Below are 8,854 nucleotides of genomic sequence, written 5' to 3'. Positions count from 1 at the left end.
AATGCTCAGCCTAAATATATTCTTGTAGCAATTGATTTAATGCCATTAGTTTCAGACAGCTAATCCAAAGCTCCTTTAGTTATCCAGCCTCCAGGGATTTACTGGAACAGAGAACTTCAGGACTGATCCAGAAAATAACATCATAACTTTTTCAGTGGCTTTTTCAGGCTACTCTTTTGTTTCAGTTGAAAAGTCATTTCAAAGGGAAATGATCACCTGCAATTCTAAATCCACCACAAAGCAAACCAAAAGATCAACATTGAACTGAGTGTGTTTGGATCAGACCCACAATGGTTTTTCTATGTTTCATTTTCAGACTGTAATGTTCAGTAAAGATATATGGTAGTAATTAATGGGATGATGTCGAGATAATGATTGCATACATGAAAAGAGAATTAAGTAACAAATCCTTACAGTCCTACAGACATGAGTGGGTGGAATTGGAAGCTGCAGAAAAATTACATTCATCTGCCCCATCTTGGGCACAAGAGCAGATAAAGTTTCTGTGTGAATAACAGAAATAGACCAGATTAGAAGAATGAGAGGGAGATAAAGATATGAAAAGGACTTTGGAGTGCCTATGTCCTTTGAGAATGTCTACAAGGGTTCAGTTCAAAGATCTCTGAAGATGGCAGAAAAGTTAGAGAGCTCAAAGAAAGTTACATCTTCATTAATGGTGTGTGTGAGAACACAGGAATCAGGACAGTGACAGAAATACCTGCTAAGAGAAAAAGCAAGAGGAGGAATAGAAATCTTCTTATCAAGCCACAGTCTTCTATGCTTTTGACTTTCATAATCCATCATGTTGAACTAAGTGGAAGAGCTGAAGGCAAATATGCTCTTCAATCTAGTATCTCAGATCTGTATAGAGATTACCCCACCCAGCTGAATTTCTCCATGGTGTAGCTTCAAATTGCTGTAGCTTGCAGAAAGCTCTGCTTCTGCTGAGTGTTCTCAAGGATTGTATATCAAATAATGGAATACTCTCTTCTTTCCATTTACGTTGCATCTTTTCTGCATAGAAATCTGGTTTTCTCATCCAGTTAGACTTGTTGGTAGTCTTTGAATCAGACCTCATTCCTTATAGTGCTTTTTAATTGTCATGATATAACAATGGCAATTATGGGGTTTAAGTCAATGAAATCTACCATGTTTATTTACAATTTAGAATAAATTATTGTTATCATCTTTGCTTCAATAAAGATGTCAGATTGCTTTATGGCAAATCTAGGAACATAACAGAGAACAGTAGGAGAATGCCTTGTGCTTCGAATACTCATGTACACAGATAACATACAGAATAAAAATACAAAATACTAAATCAGTGATTTAAAGAGAAAAGTTAAGAATTGAAATACCATAAAAAGGAAAAATAGTACTTTACCAGTTCTAAACAGAAATAGACCTGAACAAAAGGAAAAAAGTCATCCTACCAAAATCCCATCAGGTTGATGGTACAGTTTTACACAGATATAGAAAGACTCTACATCTTAATTTCCTTTATATTCAAGTTCAGTGTCCACCAAGCATAATGCCTTATACCATACAAATAGTCTCAGAAGAATACCTGAGGTTGAAATCTTAGGGATGCAATATTAGAGAAACAGCATATTTAACAAAAACAAATCTCATTAATCACGTTTTGTACACTGTAGCTACCTATGCACCCAGCTGAGATTTAAATATGCCCATAAACACGTATAAAGTATATACAAGCATATTTAAGATACACTTCTCATGACAAAGCAGAAAAGAAAAACCAGTGACTCACATTTGGGCTGCAGAGCAGGTTTACATGCAACTCTCTGAAGTCATTCACAGGGGATTTTCATCTGTAGGCAGAAGGCAAACACCTGTCAATACAAATCTCGTGTGACTGATATCTCAGTGTCTGAACTCAAGCTCTGAATCTTCAATAGATTGCTCATCCCACATATAATACACTACTGTATATACACCTGCCATGAACCCTGCTTGAATCCACTGCTGCTTATCAACATCCTGGTCTCACATCACCGGAGCAAACATTCTCTTCATGCACCCAACTGCCAGGTCTGAACTTTGAGTGCTTCAAGAAAACCCTTATAAATCTCACAGTAATCTGCAGCAGCCACTGATCATACTGCAATAGTCCAGAGTCCTTCAGGCCTTAATCCTTGCCATTGCTACTGTCAGCCCATCACCAGCCTAACCTGCAACATCACCTACCTCAGCATTGCTTATGGCCCATCCAAGGAAAGATAAACATGTTAAGAAACCTACTTATTCCTTTCTAAAACAATATGGTATCTGCTAACTTTATTCCTGTCTCCCATTGTCTGTAGATGTATTTCCCAAATCAGATTGCAGTAAAACTGCCCAATGAAATACTTCTATCAGACTTGACAGGATAAACTTCTAACCATTCGGTTTGTTTGCTTTGTCATTTTTCACCTTCAATAATGAGAAGCAAAAGCTAAGGAAGGTCACTCACATTACCTTTTTGGACAAAAGGAGAAAATCAGCTGGAGTTCCTCACTCACTGAGCTATATTGCCTGTGCTAAGTTCTGATTATAGAAGGGTGCACTCCAAGAAGTTTGTTCAAGAGTTCCTTCAACTGTTCTTTGTTAATAGAAAATTAATACTACAACAGGCTTATGTTTCCCATTTAAGATGAGTTGAGTCCAGTGATCATGGAATTAAAAACATAAAACAGGAAATATTTATTTTCTTCTGTGAATATGTTTTTTTCTGTGATTCAGGTTTATTTTTGACTCACAGAAAAGGATCATTTAATAAATTTGGTTCTCTCAACACCAAACTGATTAAATGATCCTGAGAGAACTCAGTGCATCTGCTGAATAGATCCCTTCAAACAGCAAGCCACTGCATGTCTAAAGATACCTACACTTTCTACAGGTAGGACTATGTTATGTGAACACAAACTGCTTATTTCTACCAAGCTGAAAAAACTGTAGCATCAGCACTTTGAATTCTGTGCATGGAAGGAAATTACAGGGACAAACTTTTAATGGAAGTATCTAAACTGGGATCAAACTGGGGGGAAAAACAGCAAAAAAAGCTGAAGGAACCTTTCTCTTTTGAAAGTGGCATTTCTAAGCACCATGAGTCTTTTCAGCAATAGAAAATGGAATCAGAGCTGAAAGTTTCCTTTATGAATTACCACAGCACTTCTCCCTGCTGGAACATCTTTATCAGGTAAAGCTGCAGGATGTTCTGATTACACTCGTTCACAAATCTTTATCATTTTCCAAACAACCATGACTCTTAACCTACCATAATAGTTACCTTTGGTTGAACACAGTGAAGGACACTTAAACAGGGGAAATGTAGGTTAGATATAAAGCAGAAGCTGTTCCCTCTGAGGGTGCTGAGGCGCTGGCACAGATTACCCAGAGAAGCTGTGGCTGCCCCATCCCTGGCAGTGTTAAGGCCAGGTTGGACAGGGCTTTAGCAGCCTGCTCTATGGAAGGTGTCCCTGCCTGTGGCAGGGGATTGGAACTGCATGAGCTTTAAGGCCCTTTCCAATTCAAACCAATCTGTGTTTCTATGATTTACACACCAGGAGAACAACAGGATGACATTTGATGATGTTTCAGATATGCTCACTGTAACAGGCAGCTGGGTGGGATTTGTTTCTTTAGATGAACTTTCACAGCTCACACACTTTCTAATACTAAGTCTGAAGCCTACAAATCTGTGAGAAAAATCATAAAGCATGTACACTTTCTAAAAAAACCTGCCAAAACAAAAAAAAAACAACCAAAAAGCCAAAATCAACAAAAAACCCCCCAAACCAACCCACACCAAAGCAAACAACAAACAAAAAACAACACACGTACAACCCCCCTAAACTTTAAAGAATTTTGCATATTATTGCTACACTCTTTATTGGCAGCTTCTGATGGCCCAACAGTAATCTTATTCAACCAGAATGGATCTGTTCATAAAATCCAAGAGACAACCATTAAAACTTACATACATTACATGAGGTTTCCTCATGTTTCCAAGGAGGCAACTGCCTGAGGACTTTCAGATCTGCTTCACAGCATTAGCACTTCCTAAGTAGTCTTAGAATCCTTTGTTTCCATTTAACCTCAAAATGCATCCCCTGATGGAGCATCCCCCTTGGTAAACAACATCATGATTTCATCAGTAAAACATACCAACCAAAAAAGGTCCCGGAGCTTTTCCACTGACATCTGTACAATTTGTTTCATGTTGGAAGGACAAACATTTTACCATGACAGGTATTTCTAAAGCTAAGTTAAGCCTGACCTTAGTATATGACAATGTAATATACAAGCTAAATTCAGCAACTGCATCTCTAAGTGCCTGATTCACTCTTTGATGTTTAGAAACAAAGATTTGTAAAGACAAGTGCAGAACTGTGACCAAAACATTGGCTCGCATCAAGAAAGTCTCTATTCTTCTGAGTATTTACTCCTTACCTAACAGGTCAGTCCAAGGATTTAATGTTGAAACAATACATCATCTGCAGTGTAACTACTAACATTAACTTCTGTGCTAATAGCAAAGTATGTCACATTGTGATAGATTCAAGAATTCATATTCACCCCTTTTTGTTTAAACAATAGACTGGAGCATGCAAGGTTCTGACACTTGTCATTTCTGGCAAAACACAAAGGGTTACAAAGGTTGGTTATGTGCAGTGAATGCAACAAAGTGCTGAAAATTCACCCAAAGTACAAGAATATGTGAATAAATGGTTACATCTTTTATCTATTCATTGACTTTTAATCCTCTGGTTTTTCTCATCCATGCTGTTACTGAAGGAGTCATTTATTGAAAGCTCATTTCATAGTGAAGACCAAAACTATTAAGAAAGTAAGCGATTCCTTCCACTACTTTGAAAGACAACAACTTGACATGTCATGTACACTGCCTGCATTTAGAGATAGTCAGTTTGCCTTTCAAAGGAAGGCTGTGACAAACCTGTCTTGACATAACACATCTTTTAATCGCCAGTTATAATAATCATGACATTAAATATTCCTGGCCTGGTTCTACTGGCTGTATTTAACATAAAATGCATCAATCAGACATGTAAGAAAAATCAGGCTCCCAACTGCCATTGATCTGGAATATCAAATCATCTGGTAATGCAAATAAAAACACAACACAACTTGTAGCTCAAGCTTCAGATGCAGAATAATGGGATGAAATAACAACTGGCACATTTAAGCTTAGGAAAGTTCTAAAAATAGCTAATGCTGCATACTGTAAAGAAATAGTAATAGAACAGACCACTTAAGTAAAGCACCTGTGCTTTTGGTCACTATAATTTGGCATTATATACTTGTATATCAATGATATATGTCACCTATGACACATTGGTTTTCTCACATGGAAGCAGTCTTTTTCATTTAAACTGCAGCTCAACTCTTAAGGGGGTCCTGATACAAACTGCTTACTTGTCTACAGATTTATTTCTACTTCCAGTTATACCTTATATTTTACACTGTTGAATCTCTTCTTTTTACCCCCTCACTGTCACGGTTTAAGCCCAGCCAGCAACACAGATAAGAACAGTCCAGTAACTAAGGTATAACACAAACCACTGCTGCTACCACCAATAATAATAATGATAAGGGAAATAACAAGGGAAGAGAATACAACCGCTCACCACCTGCCAACCCACACCCAGCCTGAGCTGAACAGTTATCCGGGCCTTCCGTCTAACTGCCCCCAGTTTATATACTGGGCATGATGTGCTGTGGTATGGAATACCTCTTTGGCTAGTTTGGGTCAGGTGTCCTGTCTCTGCTTCCTTCCTACTTCCCCTCCTCCCTGGCAGAGCATGAGACTCAGAAAGTCCTTGGTCAGAGTAAACATTACTGAGCAACAACTAAAACCATCAGTGTGTTATCAGTGCTGTTCCCAGGCTGAGAGTCAAAACCACAGCACTGCACCAGCTACTAAGAAGGAGAAAAATGACTGCTACTGCTGAACCCAGGACACTCACCCCATTTTTACTCTTACAGCAAGCACAGAACCAGTAGAGCAAGGAGCACGGAAGCAGGTTACTTGTCACCAGAGCCATCAAACCTGTTTATTAGATCAGAGTAATTATATTATTATCCATGTTAGTTTATTAACGAATGATGCAAAAGGAGACAATGACTGATGACTGATCTCAGATCTCCACTTTAATTTCCATGAAATAGGCAAACAGTTCTGAGAACAGTAAAACTGTCAAAAGCATGTCCCTGTAGGTTTATTACAACCACAAGCTGTGTGAAAGTTCAAGTTCTCATTGAGCTCCTCAATGATCTGGTGCGGGTGGTCTGGTGTCTAATAAGACTTGAACTGCCAATAAGCTCTCTCTGGTATTTGGATGCCCATTGTCATTGAACATGCTGCATTTTGGAGGCAGCATCAAGGTTACAGAACTATAACATGCCTTACAAATTATCTTCCAATAGCTGCTACGACATAAAAGAACAAGCTGTACTAGTAAAGCATCCATACACTGCAGAATCCCCCACCCCTACCATTTCCTTCCCAAATAACATTTAATTTAAGACAAGTCAAATGCTTTCACAGACAGTCAGGAATTTGAAGAAGACATTTTAAACCTATGAAAGTGTCACAGCACGGAATTACAAATCACAACATACACCTTGGGCATTCAGATACTCAACAAATGAGTTTGATCAATTCCTTACACATTTCAATAAAACTTAATTTCCTGCAACTACTGTACATGATTTGAGTTCTCACACACTATAAAACACAGCACAGGCAAAGCTACTGTTGTCTACCTGATATCCCAGTAATTCATGATAAGACTGTTATAACAATTGAATGGTTTCTAAGCAATTATGTTTAAGCTACAAGCATATGAGACTACTGCAATGAAGTGTAAGACCTCAGAATCAATTTCTTTTCCACAGAAACACATAAAATAGATCTTTTCCAAGAAATAAAATCCAAGGAGAAAAAACCCAAGCAGTGCAGGTCCTCACTGAAAGCTGAACACATGTATGTCATTTTACCACAAAAAAACAACCCTTTCAGTCATTCAGGAAACTGAATAGCCTATTCTCATCATTTCAACTGCCAAACTGCAGGAGGGTTTGGGAGTTGAAATGGAGGAGAGGAATCAAAAAGCCAACGTCCTGGTGATGACCATGTCTAATCTACAGCTTTGAGTCATTTCTAACTTTTTGGTGCTGCTGTACATAACATCAACACAAAAACGCTTTCCAACAGTTGCTCAGACCAAAATACCTCAGTGGAGTTATTCCTAACGTGTACCTCTGAGACTCCTGCTTCCCACAAAGTGGGATGTGAATTCTGATGATATGATATGAGCTTTTCTTGTTGATTTCATTTCCAACATGTTGTCACTGTTGTCACAATGAAAACAATTTCCCACTGAATCCATGCTAGCCCCTTCTTTTGTCTTGAGAACTTAAAAATAACTAGATAACATTTTATACATTGGAAGTGACATTTTACTGATTAAGAAACATTAGTAACAATATTGACTTAAAATTTCAAATAATATATATACATTAAAGTATGTGTATACATATTTTAAAGTGTAGAATTTACACTCCTAAAAGGGTGAATGACAGAAAATTACATGCATACGCATATAAATATATTGACCTCACAGCTATAGTGTTTCTCCCCAGCTAGAACACCCAAATGCAATAAATCCATTTATAATCATCCTCCAAGCAAAAGAAGTTTCCCATAAATGTTGTCATTTGACCTTTTCAGAAAAGGTCAACAAAAGGCCATTGATCTCTCATTGGATTTCGATTACACACACTGTGAACCAAGGATCTGTGCATTTACTGCTCTCATTCATCACACAGTGCTGAGTACAGGAAACATCCAAATTCTGACATTTCAAAGGTCAGTTTGCAAAAACTCCCTCCATTATTCACTTTACTGCATGCTCTGTTCCACAAGTACTCAGTTAGAAACACAGGTTTATAACTTGAACCTAATAATTTCAATCAGAAGCTCAGATCTGAGTGAAATTCAAACATACTAAAATGAAAGACAACTGATTATGCTAATAACTCATCAGGGAAAATATTTTGCTCAAGATAAACATCTTTAAGTTTATACATGGTTGTACAAGGATGGGTGTGGGTTTGTGGGAGGGAGAGGGGTTGGTCTTCTTGGTTTTATTAATCATATTCTAGGTAAAAGTGTGAAACCAAACTTGGAAACAAGTGGTGGATATAGTTTTAATTGCTGAGTTACCACATTGCCATGCATAATGGCAGTAGCATTACAGGTCCCCAGATTCCTTGGGTTCAAGTTAGGTGATGTAGCAGGCACATCTAATCAGCTCCTACATTGCATTTCAACCTTCCAGTGAAACACATACTCTTTTCAAACGTTCATAGATGTCTTCTTCCATATATTTAAGTCATTTGAAATATAAAAATTGTCATAATTGCACATCATCATATTGCATACAAATAAAATTTGGTGTTCCATTGTGATAATAAAGTGAAATTGTTAGTTCTGAGCATTAACATGATGCTCAGTTTATTAGGAAAGGGGAACACTCACCTGCAATTCATTTCTTTTTTAATGAGCCTCAAAGGTACTTGTTTCCCTTAGCAAGAGTAATCCTGGTATCTTTGTACAAAGGCATTTCTAACCGAGCTTGAACTCACAGGTGCACATTTTCATATAGACACAGCTACTGCACTAACCTGTGAAATGATACTGGAACACTAATGGCTTTTAATGAGGTTATCAACAATTTGATATGTGCAGATACCATTCAGTACATCTGCAACATCACCTCCAGGTTTTGTTCACCCTCACCTGCCCTGCCCACTCTGGGTTTTGCCACAA

This window comes from Melopsittacus undulatus, chromosome 8 (genome assembly GCF_012275295.1).
Source record: "Melopsittacus undulatus isolate bMelUnd1 chromosome 8, bMelUnd1.mat.Z, whole genome shotgun sequence".
NCBI classification, from domain to species: Eukaryota; Metazoa; Chordata; class Aves; order Psittaciformes; family Psittaculidae; genus Melopsittacus; species Melopsittacus undulatus.
Note: the sequence above shows the minus strand (reverse complement) of the source record.